The sequence below is a fragment of the Microtus ochrogaster genome, linkage group LG5 (assembly GCF_000317375.1).
Source record: "Microtus ochrogaster isolate Prairie Vole_2 linkage group LG5, MicOch1.0, whole genome shotgun sequence".
Lineage (NCBI taxonomy): Eukaryota > Metazoa > Chordata > Mammalia > Rodentia > Cricetidae > Microtus > Microtus ochrogaster.
The window spans coordinates 43,442,057-43,450,677 of NC_022031.1; the positions used below are offsets into that span (position 1 = coordinate 43,442,057).

The 8,621-nt window shown below is 45.1% G+C and overlaps 1 protein-coding gene across 1 annotated transcript in view; it reads left to right on the forward strand.

Moving 5' to 3' along the window:
• LOC101980924 (tomoregulin-1) overlaps nt 1–8,621 on the forward strand; it is a 125,316-nt gene that overhangs the window by 23,641 nt on the left and 93,054 nt on the right. The gene's annotated exons all lie outside the window — the stretch shown is intronic.

An 8,621-nucleotide genomic window follows, 5' to 3' on the forward strand; every position in this document is an offset into this window, starting at 1 on the left:
CCCCCCCCCCCCCCCGCCACTGTTGAGGCTGCCCTGCGCGGCTGTTTCTCCACCTTTTGGGTGTCACTCTGCGAGTGAGGATGTCCGGGAAGCCCAGCCTTTGGAAGGGCATTTCCGAACAGGGCTCACAGCTGCCTTTTAAGGCTTTTCCCAAAGAGGCTTTCCAAGGAGTGTCTCCCACAGTGGTGGTTTTAGTAGAAGTAGGATAGAACAACGTTGAGGGATTAATGTTTAGTTAGGTTCCTACATCCTGTTTGTTTTATTAAAAATGTCTTAAAATGTTACAGTACCACTGTGTATGTTTTTAAAGGTGCTGCCAGCCCAGCCCAGACCTTTCCCCCACCCAGACTTTTTACTACTGAGTGAATGGTTGCGCATGGTCGTTGCCCTGACTTTCGTCTCTGGCCTCCTTAGGAAAGGGCCTGCTCTGGCTGTGCTCATCAAGGCCTTAGCTGATGGTGATGCTGTGTTGCTGGGGTTGCATATCAGCCAGGATTAGGCTTTGTAAGGATCTGTTACCAACATATTTGGAGATATGGATGGATAAATGGTGGTTTGATTGAGCTGTGAGGTTTCTGCTGTAGCCTAATGTTTAAAAAAAAATAAGCAGAATGATCCTTTAGATCCTTTAGATTGGGGCCGTGGCAGCTGGAAGTCGCAGAGTGATGCTTCAGTGCCCAAGCAGGAGAGCGTTTTCTGTGTTGAGTCGGGGGTGGTAGTGGTCAGGACTGGTGTGTTAGGTGTGGCTCTGTGTGAGGGTGCTGTGTGACTCTGGCCAACTCCCTGAAACCTTGACCTGGTGCTTCCTGTCCACAGAACAAGGGAGTTTAGCTATATCATGTGTGGAGCCGGTTTCAGCTCTTTAGCCATGGTGTGGCTTGTGCCACCCTGTGTGCATATGGCTGACATCATGGCAGCCTGGAGGGTGTGGGTCTACACAGGGCTGTCTCTGGACGTGGCCAAGCTTTGGAACTTGGGGCCTGGGGCCTGTAAGGATTTGTGAGGTTCTCCCAGACTCACAATCTGTGCACTGCATATAACGTAAGCAGGTATCAATTTTGTACATTGAATCTATTTTAAATATTTTAGAGGAATTAGTCCATTATTTTAGATATATCCTGAAACGGGGGACTAGAAGTAGGATCCTTTCATGAGGGTTTTCTGTTCTTAGTTTTTATTAAATGGATCCTTCAGAGAATGAAGGGTTTTAAAGTCTCGAGTTCAGATGGTGTGTGGAGGATAGGAATCGACTCCCTGTGTCCCCCTTCAGGATCAGGACAGGGATGGAAAGGTCTAAACACAGATGTAAGATGAAGAGGGTTGCCTTTGCTTCACCTACTGATCTATCAAAACATCTTATTAAGATGCACATCCCAGAGTGAGGCGTGAGATTCTTCCTGCTCTTTGTATAAGTCCCAGGTTATTCCTGATCTGATGGTCTGCTCAGCACATCTCTGAATGACCAGATTTAAAGGGACCTCCAGAAGCTTTGCATCTTTTGCATTCAGTGATGTGGTGGTTATGCTTTTCTAAGAATTTATGACTTAAACTCACAAACAGCAGCATAGATTAACAAAAAACTTCCCCACACCATAGTGCATTTTAATTGGAGTATAAAAGCATTGAACTAATTCCTGACTGAACAAATGCAGGATAATTAAGCCGGAGCCTAAAGCCCCTTGCTGTACTGCTAATGGTATTTATGAGTTTGCAGTAGTAGTCTGCAATATTTGACTATGTGCTCGAAACAATATTTTATAATTAATTAGCCCCACTGGGTCTCCCTTCCAGAGGTTCTGAGTCAGTTGACAATGGGTGGGGCCTGATATTCAGTATTTTTGGAACCTTTATAGGTAATTATGATGCATTATTGAGATTGAGAACCACTTTGTGCAGAGTTCACGATTATATATCTGTTGATTCTTAATCCCACAAAGCCATGATGAAGTCAGGAAATGATGCTCAGAGAACCCATCTGGCACCAGGCCTGTAGCTAGTAAATAGCAAAAGAGAACTTCAGGCAGGATCTCTTGGTTCTGAAACACACAGCCCCACCTGCTGTCTGTACCCTTTCTCTCGCAGCTGTATCAAGGATTTGTTTTATGACGAGACTTGGATAATGTTACAGAGTGCTTGCTGAAGCATCTTCATTCATGAGCAAACACAGCACATCCCAATTCATTTTGCTTTTAAGCCCGTCATTACCTGAGGTGGAAATGCAATAATCATTTCTTGACAGGGATTGTGGGACAGATACATATGAGAAAATATTAAGAGATGGTTGAACATCATGGACGTTGGGAGGGAGGGCTGGTACCCAGCGCACTGTGGACTTAACTGGTACACATCGTCAAATGCTTTTTCAGATAACGGAAAATGAAGGAAAGCGAGGAAAGGAGCCATAGAAGGGTGGTGTTTGAATTGAGGCTTCCGAGCTGACATTTTGGCAGGTGATTTGGAATGCGGAGCACATCACTCAGTGACACGTAGATGGGAGAGAGAAGCGTGAGGGAGAGGGGGATTTTCAGATTAGATCAGAGCTGTGCGCCAGGAGGAAAACCAGAAGATGGAACTGAGAGGAGAGGAGACTGAAGTTGGGCTTACAAGCAGGAGGGCTTGGCTTTGGTTAGGTGAGGTGTCAGGACCAGGAGGAGGTGGGGAAACGGAGACCAGTGTGAAGGGTAGAGGCAGACTTGATGATGGTTTTTGTTAGAGAGGAGTGGGCGATGTTCAGAGCTAGACTCATGAGGGAATACTGGTGAGTGACACGAAGGGACGATGCAAATGTCCTCTAGGACATACGACTTGTCGTAGAGGAGCCTAGGTACAAACACTGGCACTTGTTCTCAGGTCTTTGGCTGTCATATCTCTGCAGTGACTTTTCTCCTCTTTCTCCTTGTTCCCTCCACCTGGTCCTTGGTCACCCGACTCATTTGGCACTGCCTCTGTCACCAGTATCCCCATTGGCACTAAAGGCCCCTCATTTGATATCTCTTACAGCAGGTTTTTTTGTTTGTTTGTTTTTTGTGGTGGCCTCCAGTTTTTCTCTAGATAGTTGGCACCCGCCAATTTGAGGTGTTTTGCTTATTTTGTTTCATTTTGTTTTTTTATGTCCCATGTTGAATAGAGAAATCCTGGCTGGAAAAGGTTGGTGACCTCCGTGTATTAATATCACACTTCTTTTTTTTTAAAAAAAAAAAAAAATCAAAGATGGCATCCTACCCAGTGGGTCCACAGTTTAGGACTGTTTCAAGGGTTTTGCCAGGACAATCTCTAAGAGCATTTTCTTTTGTTTCACTTCCGAAGAGACTGGGAGGCAGAGATGACACAGTAGGAGAGTACATTTGAGTTGTCAACAGTCTCTGCCGTGTCAGGTCAATTACATCAGCACTTGGTTTAGGCCAGAGGAAAGGAATGATTGTGCCTCCTGGGAATGTCACAAGGACCTGATAATTATATTTGGCAAAGCTATGAGGAGTGGCTCTGTAATGTCATTGCTGAGAATTGCCCTTTTAGTAGCATTTCTGGTTGCCTGAGCTTTTCAGGGGGATGGCACTTCATTTCTGCATGCCGTCCTTCCTGTGGGGCTCTTTCCCAGGCGGTCCTCCTCCTCCTCCTGCCCTTGCTTCCTTATCTGTTTGTATTTTCTCCTCTCCCCTCCCCAACCCCGTCTCTCCAGCCCCTTCTGCCCCCACCACAGCTTCCACTCTCCCAGGTTTCAGGTGGAAGGTATAAGGATGCTTGTCCCTGGGATGCTTGGAGGATGGCTCGTTCAGCCCCTGAGGCAGCCTTGGTCCATGTTTCTGTGACTTGCTTCCATGCTACAGTTGCTACCTTTTGTGTTCGTGGGACCCAAAAGTCATGGGAAAGGTGACCAGGAACCTGTGACAGCAGCAGATGCTTTCCCAATTGTGCCATATTATTATGCTCTTCAACAGAGTTTACTAATCTCTGCCTCAGTTTCTCCATCCGTGAAAGTGATGTAATACTTATCTACCTCCCTTGGATGTTGTGAAGATTAGTATGTGTTGGTAAAGCACTTTTGAAATAAAGAATGATGACAAGCATTTGACATTACTCTTGTCGTGGATGCTCTACTGTTGAGAGTGCTGGGCTTCCAGGCTTGGGCCGCCATGCCCAGCTTAGGCAGAGCTAAGGAGAGAACTCAAGCCTTCTTACCTAATAGACAAGTACTCTACCAACTGAGGTACATTCGCAGCCCCATGATTATTTTCATAGGAAAAATTTCAAGATTGCATTTCTTTAAATAGTCCTTTGGTACATTTAGAGTGAGATTCAATTTATAGAAATGCGATTTATGCATACTTTTAAAGAACACAGCTGTTGACTCTCCATTACTCAATACAATTACAGGCTTACAATCTGGTTATTACCCCAACAGTGTAGTCTACTGCCATTAAATGGGATATGTTTGTGTGCTACCAGAGATCAAACCCGGAGCCTCACACATGCTAGGCAAGTACTCCACCGCCGATCCACATCCCAGCCCTTCAGGGACATGTGGATCTGCTGTCCTGTGGCCTCCCGAACCTCAGGCTGAAGGGCTTGTAGCTATCCAGGGCAGAAGTACAAGAAGCCACGCACAACTGCAGAACAGTCCATGTTCTGTTTGTTACTTCTGCTGTCCTTGGCCTGTGCATTTGACATGGCTGAGCCCACAGCAATGAGGGAGCAGTAGATCCTTCCTCAGAAAGTGAAGGGAAGAGATAAATATTTTTGAACAATAGTTCAACCTGTCATAGTATTACAACGAGGAAGGGTGCTCGCTAGACACCAAGGACTCGGGATTATGTCATAAACCAAGGAACAGAAAATCTAGTTGGAAACTGCGTTTCCCACCCACCTCTAGCGAAGCACTTCCCTTCTCTGTCTTCAGTTTTTCAGAGCAAAGGGACTGACATTGTAGTAACAATACCATGTATTTCACTCATGACACAGACCCCTTGGCTCATGACGGGATCCTATCCAGAAGGACTCATGGAAAGTAGAAGCTGTCCCAAGTTTAAAGTGCCACGGGCATAGGGCTGCTGTCCAACATTGTTAGCCGAGGGAAAGATCTGCAGTACAGCTCCTGTAGAGTAACAGCCGCCTTTGCAACATCACGAAGTAAAAACAACCTTAACTGGAGGCTGAAGAAATGGCTCAGTAGTTAAGAGCGTGTCCTTGTCCTGAGCCCACATCAGTTCTCAGCACAACCCTGATGTTGGCTTTTACCACCCCCTGTAACTCCACCCTCTTCTGACCTCCTCGGTATGTTGACTTACATCCGCATACCCAACCACAGACGCGTACACACAGACATAATTTTAAAAGTAAATTAGAAGAAAAGAAGTTGAAGTATTGTCATGTACTGTCTGTATATTTAGAAAAGTACCTGACACAGAGTAAACTGTAAACCTTAGCGTATGTTTCCGAAGGTGGATGGTTTTTACATGGAGATTCAAAGCTTTGAACCCAAGGGTTCTGGGTCTAGGCGTCACACTTTTAAGGATCCGAATACACAGAATTCCTACTTTGGGCTTCAGTTCAAATATTTAGCTTTGCAAAGAGCATTTACCTCCCTGGTATTTGGTAATCATCTATAAATTCCGACTCATGATTGCAGTAGCGTTATAGAAGACACTTGAATGGAACAGCCCTGCGGACTGTAAAATCAAAACTAAAAAGGAACAAACCAAAAACCCTACACCACAGTTTTGATTGTGTGTGTTCCAAGAGACAACAGTTCTCACCCACAGTGACGCCTCATCTTGATTCTTCCCAGCCTCCACACCCAGGGACACACTGAACACTATTATCATTCTGTTTCACAGCCGGACTCGGTGACATCACTCCTGGTGACCCCTCTCCCTAGAGTGCTCCCAGCCTCCCTGCACCCCCTAGCACCTGTGCTGCTAAAAGGTTGCCAGCTCTTCAAGGTCAACTGAACACCAGGACACCCTCCTGGAACCTGGGCTCCTGTCTCACCTTCCCCAACAGCTCATCTTGTGACTGTGAGCAGGAAAGACACTAAGTGTCTCTTTCCTCTTACCAAAGTCCTTGTTGGTAAAATAAAGAGTATCGAGAAGAGGATGTCTGACTCTCATCCCTGTGCTCTGATTAGCTTAATTCTGAAGTTAACGAATCTTTTCAATTTAGTGCATGCAACCCAAATTTCCACTTTAGCGTTCTCCTTAAAAGACAGCGTACACATAAATGGAATTTAAATATTGCATCCAGGTGACTCAGTCCCGAGGCTGAGAGTACCATTTGTTAATGTCGTTGATATTAGGATAATGATTGTTCTTAAACTGTTTATAACACAGCCTAAATATTCAATATAAGCATTTCTATACCAGGCTTTCTTGGGACTTCCAGTCCCCAAATCATGACAGAGTTATTACTAATTATGAATGCTCAGCCTTAGCTTAGGCTTGTTTTTGGCTAGTTTTTTTTTTTTTAAACTTAACCTATTTTTATTAATCTGTGTGCTGCCCCGAGGCTCATTTACCATATCTACGTACTCTTCATTCTGCTTCCTCTGTGTCTGTCTGACTGGCTAGCCACCAGCTGGTTGGGCCCTGGAGGGCTGGTTCCCAGTTTACCAACTGGCTCCCCTTTTTTCTCTGTCTGCCAGTCCCACCTACCCCTCCTCTGCCTGGCTATTGGATGTTCAGCTTTTTATTAGGCCAGTCGGGTGCCTTAGGCAGGCAAGGTGAAACAGCAACACACACCTTTACATAGTTAAACAAATGCAACATAAGTAAACGCAACACATCTTTACACAGTCACACAAATATTTAATTACAAAGCATATTTCTGTATTCTAGGATCAAAGGAGTTGTGGCTTCCCCAAATGCAATTTTCTCAATGAAATCTGAATAATTACTCTTTGTTTTAAAGACCTAACTCTAGATTTTATAGAGTTCTTCTATTTATAAACTCTATTCTCAGGCAATGATAGGCCAAGAATTGTAGATTTTTGTATATCTAAAAAGATTCCTGAGGGCTAGGAGATGATTCAGCTGGTAAAGCGTTTGTGTCGAAAGCATAAGGACCTGAGTGTGTCTCTCCAGAATCCACACAAAAGCATGAGGACCTGAGCGAGTCTCTCCAGAATCCATACAAAAGCATGAGGACCTGAGCGTGTCTCTCCAGAATCCACACAGAAAGCATGAGGACCTGAGTGTGTCTCTCCAGAATCCACACAGAAAGCATGAGGACCTGAGTGTGTCTCTCCAGAATCCACACAAAAGCATGAGGACCTGAGCGTGTCTCTCCAGAATCCACAACAAAAGCATGAGGACCTGAGTGTGTCTCTCCAGAATCCACACAATAGCATAAGGACCCGAGTGTGTCTCTCCAGAATCTGCATCAAAAGCTGGGTGTGGCCACACACACCTGAAACCCAACTTCTGTTAGTTACTTTTTTAATTGCTGTGATAAAACACCACAAACAAGGCAGCTTCTAGAAGAGTTTATTTGGATTTGTGGTTCCAGGGGTTAGAGCCCATGATGGCAGAGTGGAGGCAGCACGCGGGCGTGGTTGCTAGAGCTGAAACTGAAGTCTTACATCTTGAACCACAAGCAGGAAGCAGAGAGAAGAAACTAGAAATAGCAACACATCTTTAAGTTTTCAAAGGCTACCTTTGTGACATGGTTCCTTCGATAACGTCACACCCCTAAGTCTCCCCAAACAGTACCACTAACTAGCGACCATGCATTCAAATGGCCAAGGCTATGGAGGGTGCATTTCTCATTCAACCACTTTGCCAGTGCTTAAGGGGTGGAGGCTGGTTCCTGCTCACTGGCAGTCAGTCTAGCTGAACTGAACATGCCAGTTTCAGTTACTCTAGTCCTTCTCTCTCTCTCTCTCTCTCTCTCTCTCTCTCTCTCTCTCTCTCTCACACACACACACACACACACACACACACACACACTTTTAAAAAGTGGATAGGCAGTTGGTCTTGGGTTGCATAGAAAATCAGAGTCAGCCAGGAGGAACAAGCCAATAAGCATCATCCATCCTTAGCCCCCCCCACCTCAATTTCTTCCTGCCTTTGGTTCCTGCATCAGCTTTTGTTCATGATGAATCACGGTTGGCATGTGTTAGCCAAATTAACCTTTTCCTCTTTAAAAAAGGTGCTTTTGGTCATGGTGTTTTATCACAGCAACAGAAAGCAAACTAGGATATATGTGTATACACACACATGCACACACACACACAAGCACACACATGAGTGAATACACCATACACATACAAACACATACACACATGCACACGCTACATGTGCAAACACAAGCATGTAGTCACACACAGTTCCCACTTGCTGACTTTGGTAGCTGACATTTTCTATAAAACTAGGGAAGAGAGAAGAGTGTTAGCATTTAAGGAACACCTTTTGTAGGTGGTGGTGGTCATGTTCTATATGATTTCATTTACTGCCTCAAATAACCTGCAGGCATACATAACTTCATCCATATTTTGTAGATAAGCAAATGAAGCTTGGAGAGAGTGAGTGATTTGTCCAAAACCTTGTATCAAAAGCTCCAGTGAGCCGGGCGATGGTGGCGCACGCCTTTAATCCCAGCACTCGGGAGGCAGAGGCAGGCGGATCTCT